Genomic DNA, 11,361 nt, shown 5'->3' on the forward strand with positions numbered 1-11,361 from the left:
GCTCAATTCTGAGCATCTTTTTTAGTAGTATCTTCCAGTAAAGTTTGCAGTTAGTCTACAGTTCTGTTTGTCAGCCAGTTTGCAATATTGAGTTTGGTCTTTTGAATGGTTTTTGACTCGATGCCCAAAGGATAAGGCTACTTGGTCTATGGTGTTCTTGACACCTCCAAGGAGCTGCCATCCCCAGTTGGACACCTAATCCTCTAAGGGTTGGTGTGGAAGCTGAATAGCCAAAGGGAATCCAAGGGACCACTTGGAATATGAAACCAAGGGTCACTCCTATGTATTATAAATATGTATCATTTTGAATAATAAAAGAAATCTAATGTTTATCTTTCATATTGCCTCCGCCATGTATGTGTTTAACATGGTATCAAAGTGGGTCATATCCTACCCTGCTCATATTTGAGCCACTTGTTTTATGGCTTTTCTGTGTAGGTCAGTTCTGCCATCAATTCTTCATTTCATAAATTTTTTCTTAGCTAAATTCTAGCTGCAATATCTGCTCACATTTGCACATAGTAACGCTCTTCCTTTAGTGTTAGTCCTTCATGCATTGAATTTATTTACCTCTCAGTTTTTGTGCTTACTCGAATAGTATGTTGGTGGTCGTTTCTTTGTCAGTGTGTCAGGCCTGAAACCTCCTCAGCAATGTCGTTGATAGTTTCTCTACTGGTGGAATGAGCGCGGTAGTTTCATATGTGTTTTATACCACTCTAGTGACACTCCCCAGTCATTATGTTAATGCTCTCTGGTTACACTCCCTGGTTATTCACCGTGCTCCGGTTTTTGTTAATATATATTCTACTCCTTGACACCGGGATTTGACTGTTATTTTTATTATACTGAACGAAGTTATTAATGGCTTTTGTTTCTTCCTGTGTTGGGTTTTCTCTTGGCCATTCTTCTGGTAGAGCATTGGCAAGGGCAGAAGTACTAATCGCAATGGATGCTTTGGGTTTGACTCGACAACCCACATTGACGAGCATTGTATTGGATATTATTTGATGGGAAAAGAATATTCAATCAAGTTATATTTGCGGCTTTTATCAAGTTATCACTAGACATTTCCTCTGCGAAAACCCTCTACCAGACAATTTGGCTTCTCCATGCTATTTTGATATGATATTGTGTGATGAATGATTATAAATTCAAAATATTTTGCAAATTGTTGCAGATGCAAAGCTCGTGAGAAAATGCGCTGGTTTGAAGATCATCATGGACTTTGAATGTGAGGAGGAAAAATATATTCAGGAAAAGAGTAAATAAGGGTAGAGAGTAAATATTTTCTTAGCATCCTGTAGTGATAACTAATCATATGCCTTCTCACTGCAGCCTGTGATTTCATCTCTGACAGTTTTTGCAGGAAGGTCCATGAAATAAACATAAGTTTCGTGTGGGACTGCCTGGTGAGCACTCAGAACACGATTATAGGCACCTTCCATGAATGATTTCTCTAATTCAATAGCATGCTTAATGCATGGATTCTAAAGTGCCTCAGGTGAATGGAGCTCTAGCTCTATGTGAAATTCTGCAATTCTATTTTGCACCAGAAGACGCAGTAAATTGAGCCTGAGGATCAAATATTCCTGAGCATATGGTGGAATAAGATCTCTTGTAACTATGTAATATGGCTTCAGCTGCAAGAAGTCCCTCTCAAAGGCATCTTTATCTTTAGTTTTTACACTGAGAACAATAGCATGCTAAAAAATATCCCTTGCTAGCGTCAGTTCATGAATCGCTACCGGTAATTCACAGTACAAGGGAGGGAGGCTTGGAAATCCTGTCAACATAACCTTCAGTTGAGACAGTAAAGTTGAACATGTTGATAGATCATTTTTGGTATAAGAAGCTTTGAAGAAATCTAATACTTGAGATACATCCGAGAGCGTGCCTTCCATGGCTTTGCTTTCTTTGAAATGACAATAATCTGCTATTTCGACACCTTCAAACCCTGCAACTAGTTATGAAGAAGACTTTCGTTGCAAGAAAAAGCCAAAGGGAAAAATAGAATAAGAAAGAGGCTCAACAGGAAAAGAGTTACTAAAAGGTTAGCTCCGAGCCTTGTGATGTTGAATCCTTAGTTGAGATATCTTTCCAGTCTCCGATGTTCTGACGATTTCTTAGAGGCAGAGGAGTGGAAGAGTATTATGAGCAGGGGTAGCGTAGAGAGCTGGAGAAATAAACCCACGGCTCTGAGTAACACTAAAGGTGGGTATCTTTTATAAACAAAAATAATATAGAAAACTTCAAGCCTTCAACCATCCTTCAAGGCCTTGAGAGGCTCAATAGCGAGGGATTTTTAAGTAAGGAAAATTGATGAGTTCCCACAAATTATCGACGAAGGATTAAGTCAAGAAATTGATGAATATTTTTCTGATGTGAGGTATAGGCTGGTTATATCTGTAGTGAGTAATGTTGGTCACTCTATTAATTTTATATGCTGGTCATGAGTGAACTCTTATGCATATGTAGTGGATTACAGTCATTGTTGCTTGTTGGTTGGAGGGTTAAGTCTTTGTGTTTAAGTCCCGGTATGTACATTGAATAGAGCTATTGCACACTAGTTATTTGGTGCACATTTATAGAGGATATTGCAGTAACATTGAATTGTGAGTGACTGTTGCTTCTTCCTCATTGGTCAATGGTTGTGATCGGTTTCTTTAAAGTGTAAGTTTGATAATGAAGAAAATGACTAGACTTGATAATGAATTAGAGTTGTTAAATACTTTGATAAATTCCAGTGTTGATGGGATGGTAAAAATCAGTAAGGACACTCTTTCTGACATTAAAATTTGTCTACAAAATGTATAAGAAAACATGGAATTTTTGCAGTTGGAGTCCCAGTTCCAGCGATATAAACTTCAACAGATTTCATTTGAGGTGTTACCTTCTGGGGTTTTCATTCTAAATTATTTTCTGCTCAAAACAATCCTCTGTTCAAGGTTAAAACAAACACCCATCAACAACCAGCAAGTGATAAAATCAGTAAGGTTGAGGAAGATTCACATTCAGTGCCTAATGCAACAACAAATTTGCATGCAAAAGCAGAAATTCAGCCTGCACTTCCCAAGTCGGTCATCAGACCTTGGGAAGATCTTGTCCATAACAAGCATAGAATAGGTCTTGGATATGATAAGGAGGTTTTCTTTCATATTCCAGATTACTCAAAGCCCATCCAGTTTTAGAGTGTTTGATTTCTTCATGACAATTCACCTTCAGCTGTTCCAGATTCTACTCCTCTTCGAAAGCAACAACAACAGATTGTGAAATGCCAACACTGTGACCTGAAGAGTTCTTCGAACTGCACTAAGCATTCTAGTGTTGGTGGTCATCCTTAAACCACCTCCCTTGATACCAACATTTCAGAGAGCACATTCAGCCTAGTGTTTCCATGCACTTTTTCACTTTTTGTATTATAAATCTCTTTTTGGACTCATACATTACCCTTCAGATTAAGGGGGAAAATGTTGGACACCTAATCCTCTAAGGGTTGGTGTGGAAGCTGAATAGCCAAATTGAGTCCAAGGGACCACTCTGAATATGAAACCAGGGGTCACTCCTATGTATTATAAATATGTATCATTGTGAATAAGAAAAGAAATATGATGTTTATCTTTCATATTTCCTCCGCCATGTATGTGTTTAACAACGCCCATGTTAGTTTCAGTCTTTGCATCCTATCACCACTGTTAAAATGGGATCTTATCATGTCTTGTTAGGGTCCCACAGTGAAATTTTTGTCATTCCATTAGGTCATCATGCAAAAATTTGGTCATTGGAGGTAGTCTCAGGTTTGTCTCCAATCATTTTAAAGAATTTTTATTCCTTGCTGGCTCATATCACCTTTGTGCTGAGTGTACTTCAGTCATGAGTTGTGTTGATTGGCTGGCAGTTATTTTCTTATGGAACGTTGATCCCAGATTTCTTCTGAGACAGATTTTCTGCCAAATTATGTACTTACTGTCAATGCAAACAGGATTGAAAGAAATGAATGATGCAGATGACGAATAGATGATAAATACATGCTCCAGATCTCGCCCCTTGATTCCAGATCCACGTTTTATTACTGATTTTTTTTTTTTTTTTTTTTTTTTGTGATCGTATTAATCTCATTAAAGATTTTTTGTTTACAGGTATGAAGATCATGGTTAAGAAGCCCGCCCAAACTCAATTGTGTGACTTTTACCAAATTATACAAAGAGTTTGGTCAAAACGATAAAGATCTATTCGAGGAATTAACCTGGAATCACGCAAGAAATAATATAATCCACTCCATAAATTGCTTAAAATCCGTTTTCTCTCCTCTTTCAAAACGAAATTCACGCCAACGATGCGGGGAAGGTTTAATTCGATTGCAACATATAGGAAAGAACTTGAGATAGAGGAATTGTATCAAGACGAGATAACGTCTTCTAGAAAATTAAAAAAAACGAAAATCTAGCTGGAAATACGCACTAAACTTCATGCCAAGCATAACAAATTTCTTTAACAGTAATGGCATTTCGCCATAATAAAAACTAATCCTGCTTTTTCTTGTTCTCTGATTGCAGGATCGTTGTGATAGAAGGATTTTGGCAAACAACGAATTAAATGACAAAGTTAAAATGGAAGCATCCGAAGCCTAAGAGTGAGGAAAGGAAAAATCTGCCTTACGACTTATAAAAGGAGATGAGGCTCTCATTGAACAGGAGGGAGGGACGCAGGCACGCTACAGAGGAGAGGGCTGCTCTACGAGTAGGAGGGCGATCCAGATCCACGTGGAAAAGGAGGTCCCGATCACACACAGGGGGAGTTCAGTAATTTTTCAATCTGGGCCATTGCACTATTGTATGGCGCAGAGGGGCGATTCAGATCTACGCACAAGGGAAGCTGCGTTCCAGCCAAGGGAATTCTTTGTTGTCATTCAATCTACACTTATGTTTTGCGTAGAGGAGGTGATTGTAAGGATTCGAAGAGGGTTTTGTTGGCTATGACTAATTGCTTTGTACTATGGCAGGCAGTAAGATCATAGTTCTGAAATTCTCAAAAACTGCATATTTTGTAATAAGTTTTGGCATTGTTTAAATGAATTTCCATTCATGTGTACTATTAACTGAATGTTGAATTTTTATTTTTATTTTTGTCCAAGTTTTGTAATTGATTTCGATCTTTATTCAAAATGGTATTTCTTGTTGATATTTAACACTATTGTTGGTTCAATTTTGATATGTTATTGAAGCTTTACAGGAGCTATCTCCAAGAGGCAGAACGAGATCGAATCTATAATGAATTCATTGAAGTATATATGAGATAAATGATAACTATTTATCATTTAATCGCAAATGTATTTTGCTTTTTATTCCATTAAATAATATGAACTATTTCTTTTGGTTAATGGAAATCACATGGTGAATTCGCTCATAAACCAGTCTTTCCCCCTCTTTTATTTGATTTGCTCTCGGATTAGGAGAGGGCTATCCCGTTCTAGTTCGAGATAGGATTTTTGTTTTAAATTAGTTTTGCATTTGTAAATTAATTCTACTTAAAGTCCTCTTTCTTTAGTGGCAAACATCCTAATCCTCAGCGACATGATTGAGCCCTTATATTAATCAAACTTCTTGACTGATTTTAATCTTGATTCAAAACATTAAATAAGATCAATCATGAGGATTAATGTAATATATTGTATTAATAAGTTTTAACATTAGAAATTACTTTTCACATCCATTTCAAGGTTAATTTAGCATACTAAATTACTAATTAGTTTTGTAAAATTTACTTTTAATAAATAATAATAACTTAAGGTAATTAGAACAATTTTAACTTTAATAAGGTAATATGAGTTAACTAAGATTTTATTAATTGTTTATTCAGAATAACAATAATATTATTTAGTTAAAACTTTCATCTTATAGGTTACCATAGATTTCTTAGAATTAACTTTTAGCATACTAATTATTAATTAATATTTAATAATAGCCTAATGTAATTAGAATAATTATGGTAATGTATTTAACTAGATCTTAATAAATGTTTTTCTCAGAATAATAATAACATTATTAACATTCATTTTATAGTTTATCATAGATATATTATAATCTCATAATAAACTAGATTAAATATTTAGAATTATTATTAGAACTATATTAGTGATATTTAGGAATATATTATAGTATAAGGTATAGTTATTTACATAGTATAGTTACTTAATTAGCATAATAACATAGGATATATTAGTTTAGTTTTGACATATGAGATAAATAGGAGTATTTTAATACTTAACATAAAGACTTTAACAATAGTATAGCATTATTATAGTGTCATTTAGGATTAACAATTAATACTAACTTAATACTATAAAGACAGTTAGGTTAGAATAGTTACGCTAATTGTAAGTCATAACTTAGCCCTTATATTAATCAAACTTCTTGACTGATTTTAATCTTGATTCAAAACATTAAATAAGATCAATCATGAGGATTAATGTAATATATTGTATTAATAAGTTTTAACATTAGAAATTACTTTTATCATCCATTTTAGGGTTAATTTAGCATACTAAATTACTAATTGGTTTTGTAAAATTTACTTTTAATAAATAATAATAACTTAAGGTAATTAGAACAATTTTAACTTTAATAAGGTAATATGAGTTAACTAAGATTTTATTAATTGTTTATTTAGAATAACAATAATATTATTTAGTTAAAACTTTCATCTTATAGGTTACCATAGATTTCTTAGAATTAACTTTTAGCATACTAATTATTAATTAATATTTAATAATAGCCTAATGTAATTAGAATAATTATGGTAATGTATTTAACTAGATCTTAATAAATGTTTTTCTCAGAATAATAATAACATTATTAACATTCATTTTATAGTTTATCATAGATATATTATAATCTCATAATAAACTAGATTAAATATTTAGAATTATTATTAGAACTATATTAGTGATATTTAGGAATATATTATAGTATAAGGTATAGTTATTTACATAGTATAGTTACTTAATTAGCATAATAACATAGGATATATTAGTTTAGTTTTGAAATATGAGATAAATAGGAGTATTTTAATACTTAACATAAAGACTTTAACAATAGTATAGCATTATTATAGTGTCATTTAAGATTAACAATTAATACTAACTTAATACTATAAAGACAGTTAGGTTAGAATAGTTACGCTAATTGTGAGTCATAACTTAGTCGTGGCTTAGCTGAGCCCCAAATCAGCTTAAGGATCACTTTCTTGCCTAATCAGCAAGAGGGTGATCTGATGTCTCTTCTCCATAGATGAATGAAAGCCATATTTTAAGTGATCGGAGATTGAGAAAAGGTAACTGGACCTAGTTAAACCAGTCAGAGCCACCACACCAAATGGAAAAGGAGCTGCCTTTAAGGTCCGGACCGGGTGGGTTTCCCCGATGTTGATGCAGTGATTTTCGAGGCATCAACAGGTTCTTAGTTTTTCTTTATTACCTGGCGACTCTCTTGTCAAAGGAATCTAGATTACAAAACATTTATGCCGAATTCAATCAACTAGATTTGAAGATTCCACCGGATGATCAACCTTATGAGCAGGAATATGGAAGGATCATACACAAAAGTCAAGTACTCAAAATGGAATTTCATTCAAGATGTAATTTACTTTCTTGTAAAATACTTCTTCTCCTTTCCTAAAACCATGTTGAAATGTTTCGAGAGTTTGTTGTATGAAAAATATGATCAAAGTCCTGTATTTGATTTTGCCTTTTTGAAGAGTGTAAATACCGAATTCCCCTTTGATGTTGATCAAGATCACGACCTCTTACCTGAAACTTGTGCATATCCTTTTCGAGTTGATGAGCCTAAAGAGACTAAAATTGATCCTACAACTAGTGTACATTGTCTTACACCTTCTACAGCCCTGATAGATATAAGCCTCTGATTTTACCCCCTATATTCCATGCTTTCCCTGAAAATCATTACCTATATTTGCCAAGGTTTGATGGTGAATGTAACAACATCACTGTTGAGAGACATATGTGGAATTTTGAGACTTTCCTCGACCTTTTTGAAGGTTATGAAGAGGATGTCATTATTAGGTTGTTTTCTCTTTCTTTGCAAGTCAAAGTCAAGAGTTGGTTCAAAAAACTGCCTACTGCGAGCATCTCAGATTTCCCGCAGTTCATCAAAGTTTTCCACGTCAAGTGGGTGGTCAAAGAGAACCCTTTCTTGATTCTAGAAGCATATAACTAGCTGAAAAGACAGCCAGGGGAGACAATACAATAGTTTTCTGCCAGATTTAACCAAGTCTATAATTCTATGCCTACTAATATAAGACCTCCTCATGGCTCAGCTCTCTTACATTATCTGAAATCCTTTGATCTGGAAATGGAGTTTTAGTTGAGAGAAAGGAACCTTGCAACACTTGAAAATATGCAAAATAGTGTAGTAGGTGTAGAGGGTAATCTGTTGATCAGAAGGGCAGAGTTGAAGGCAAAAGAGAGGGAGAACATAGATGCAGAGCAATTGACATCATTAGAGGTAAAGCTCGACATTTTGGTAAGTGCAGTCGAAGATATGATGCATAAAATCATCACAAGGAATGAGTATGATGTTCAGGACCATGGCTCGTTGATTGAAGAAAAACAAGTGGGTGAAACATTTTCTTTTTTATCCTAGTTGTCATAGATATGATAATGATTGTTTTATAGATCAGCTTGCAGAGGAGAGAACTATTGACCTGACATGTATGCTTTACGATATTATTTATATTGATGATTTGCCTAAGTTTGATCAGTATGACGATGATTGTGTTCTCCAAACAGAAGCAAATATTGCAGACTAATCAACAGCTGATTTGTGGGAGGAGGAAGTTCATTTTTAGCAGCTCGAATATAGTGATTAGCCAATTCATATCAGCTATGGTAGTGAGGAGGAAAGCGCAGAAAATTTGGAAGTAAGTGAAGGATCTTTGCCTATTTGTTTTGCTTCATTTCAATTCATTAGAGACAACTTTTATGCAATCAGAAATCAGCAGTCATTAAGTTTTGATCTTGACAATCAAGAGGGCAATGAAATCCTTGATCAAGACTCCTCAGATCCAGATTTGCAACCCCCGAATGCCATTGAATGTCAGGTTGCAGATGAAGACTTGGAAACTGAGATATATGATCAAATGATGTAGGAAAAGTCTTTACCATTATGCTTTGAAACATTTCAGTTTTTGAATGGAAATTTTCATAGTATATCTGCAATTAAGAATAAGAACCTTATAGAAAATTATGAGGTCTCATTGGAACCAATATGTAATAGATTGCAGCAGTCTTCCCAAGTTTTTCATCATCCAATAGTTGGTGTTTTAGATAATATCTATAGTCAAAGTTTTTCTCCATTAGCTGGACATGAGCTTCAAAACAAAGGTGATAAAAATGTGATTGGGCAACTGTCTTCATTGTCTTGTTCAGTAGGAGTCTCAGTACAAAGCTCATCCGAAAATTTGCAGTCATATCAGGAAAGTAAGGATAAAGATGAAATTTCACATTCACGTTATGAAGACTGCCTAGAGGAGAGCCGTAATATATTAAATGGGCTTGAAATCAATATGTATTCCTATGAAGATCCTTTTGCAGCATTCTTGAGGTCAGTTGGAGGGCTCATACTTTGCAATTTCATTAAGATTCAATCTGTTTACAAGTTTTCGTGGGAGTTGTCTTTTAGTAGTTCTCTCTTCTTTCTCATAAGCAAGCACCTGTAGAGAATTCAACTAGCAGAGAAAATGCTCACATGGTTTCATTGATTGTTCCATTTCACTTGATCAGGTGATGTATGGATCAGTTAGAGTAGGTGTGATGAATAAACTCAATTCTAAGAATCTTTTTAAGTAGTATCTTCCTTTAAAGTTTGCAGTTAGTCTACAGTTCAGCTTGTCAGTTGGTTTGCAATATTGTATTTGGTCTTTTGAATGGTTTTTGACTCCATGCCCAATGGATAAGGCTACTTGGTCTACAGTGTTCTTGACACCTCCAAGGAGCTTTCATCCCCAACTAAAGCCAATGTTAGTGTCAGTCTTTGCATCCTATCGTCTGTGATCAAATGGGCTCTTATTATGTCTTGCTAGGTTCCCACGGTCAAATTTTTGTCATTCCATTAGGTCATCATGCAAAAATTTGGTCACTAGATGTAGTCTCAGGTTTGTCTCCAATCCTTTTAAAGAATTTTTATTCCTTACTGGCTCATATCAACCTTATGCTAAGTGTACTTCAGTCATGAGTTGTCTTCATCATCATATTCATTTTTATCATGATTTCATTCAGCGAAGGTTCTCATTAGGTTTTAGGGTTTCCAAGGAATCCATTAGGTTTTAGGGTTCCCAAATCATCAATTCATAAGATTTAATCATCAACTTTAGGTTTCATTACATCAAATCCAAGTAAGTGGCCATGTGTTTACCATATTTGTCTCTTAGTTTTTCTTGAAAGCTCATTTCCCTCTCCTAGGGTTTTGAGGACATTTTTCTTGGTTTCATGACCTCCATGGTAAAAATATCAACAAAAATTGTATCCTGATGCTCATACACCTTCCCCTATCCTTGATATAACTTCCTAAACACTTCCAATCACTCCTATCCCTCAAAATCACCATTTTCCCACAAACCCTAGCCTATTGCTACAATTTTACACTTTTCTAGGCTAGGTCTGTGTTTCACCCTTTTGGACCCCTTTACCTCACTCAATCCTTGAAATTATACTTTCCCCTATATCCTAACATCCCTCCCTATCCCCCAAAAATTTTCTACGAATTTAGAAGTCCCCTATCCCCTTTATTTCCCTTCATTCTTATAAATTGCCCAAATCCCTTGTTTTGCCTACACTAAACCCTAATTTTCTCTCCGATTGAGCTAGGGTTTGTTGTGGGATCAGATACATCTGAGTAGATGAGGCATAAGGGAGGTCATATCAGCAAGTATGAGGCCATTTCAGCTCATAAACATCATTTCTCCATCATTTTTCAAGAAACCATTCCAAGGGACAAATCATTTGCCACACATAGGGCCAGGTTTTCTTCAAAGGATGGTTCTGAGCAAATGGAGATGAATTTCACAAAAGTGAAAGAGAATTTAGTTAATAATACACCAAGGAAGAAAAATCCCCTTAAAGTTTTACATAGGTATCATAGATTGGGAGATATGCAACTTTGATGGAGACCTACGTCAGAAAATCAAAAATTTTCAAGTTAAAGTTTATGTTTTAGCCATTATTTTGTGGCACAGATTATGAGCAAATGAAAATTAATTTCCAGAAAATTAGAGATTTGTTTTTTCACAAAATCATTATCTACAAAACTTGTCTCTTTTTTCCAAATCACCTTATGGTTAGATAGATAT

General features: G+C 34.6%; 1 pseudogene; it reads right to left on the reverse strand.

Annotated features, from left to right (window-relative positions):
* Positions 1–1,250: 1,250 nt before the first annotated feature.
* Positions 1,251–1,901, reverse strand: LOC149204855 (26S proteasome non-ATPase regulatory subunit 8 homolog A pseudogene; annotated as a pseudogene).
* Positions 1,902–11,361: the final 9,460 nt, after the last annotated feature.

Source organism: Pinus tabuliformis, chromosome 1_2 (genome assembly GCF_031772625.1).
Source record: "Pinus tabuliformis cultivar Carrire ecotype Pingquan chromosome 1_2, CPIR1, whole genome shotgun sequence".
Lineage (NCBI taxonomy): Eukaryota > Viridiplantae > Streptophyta > Pinopsida > Pinales > Pinaceae > Pinus > Pinus tabuliformis.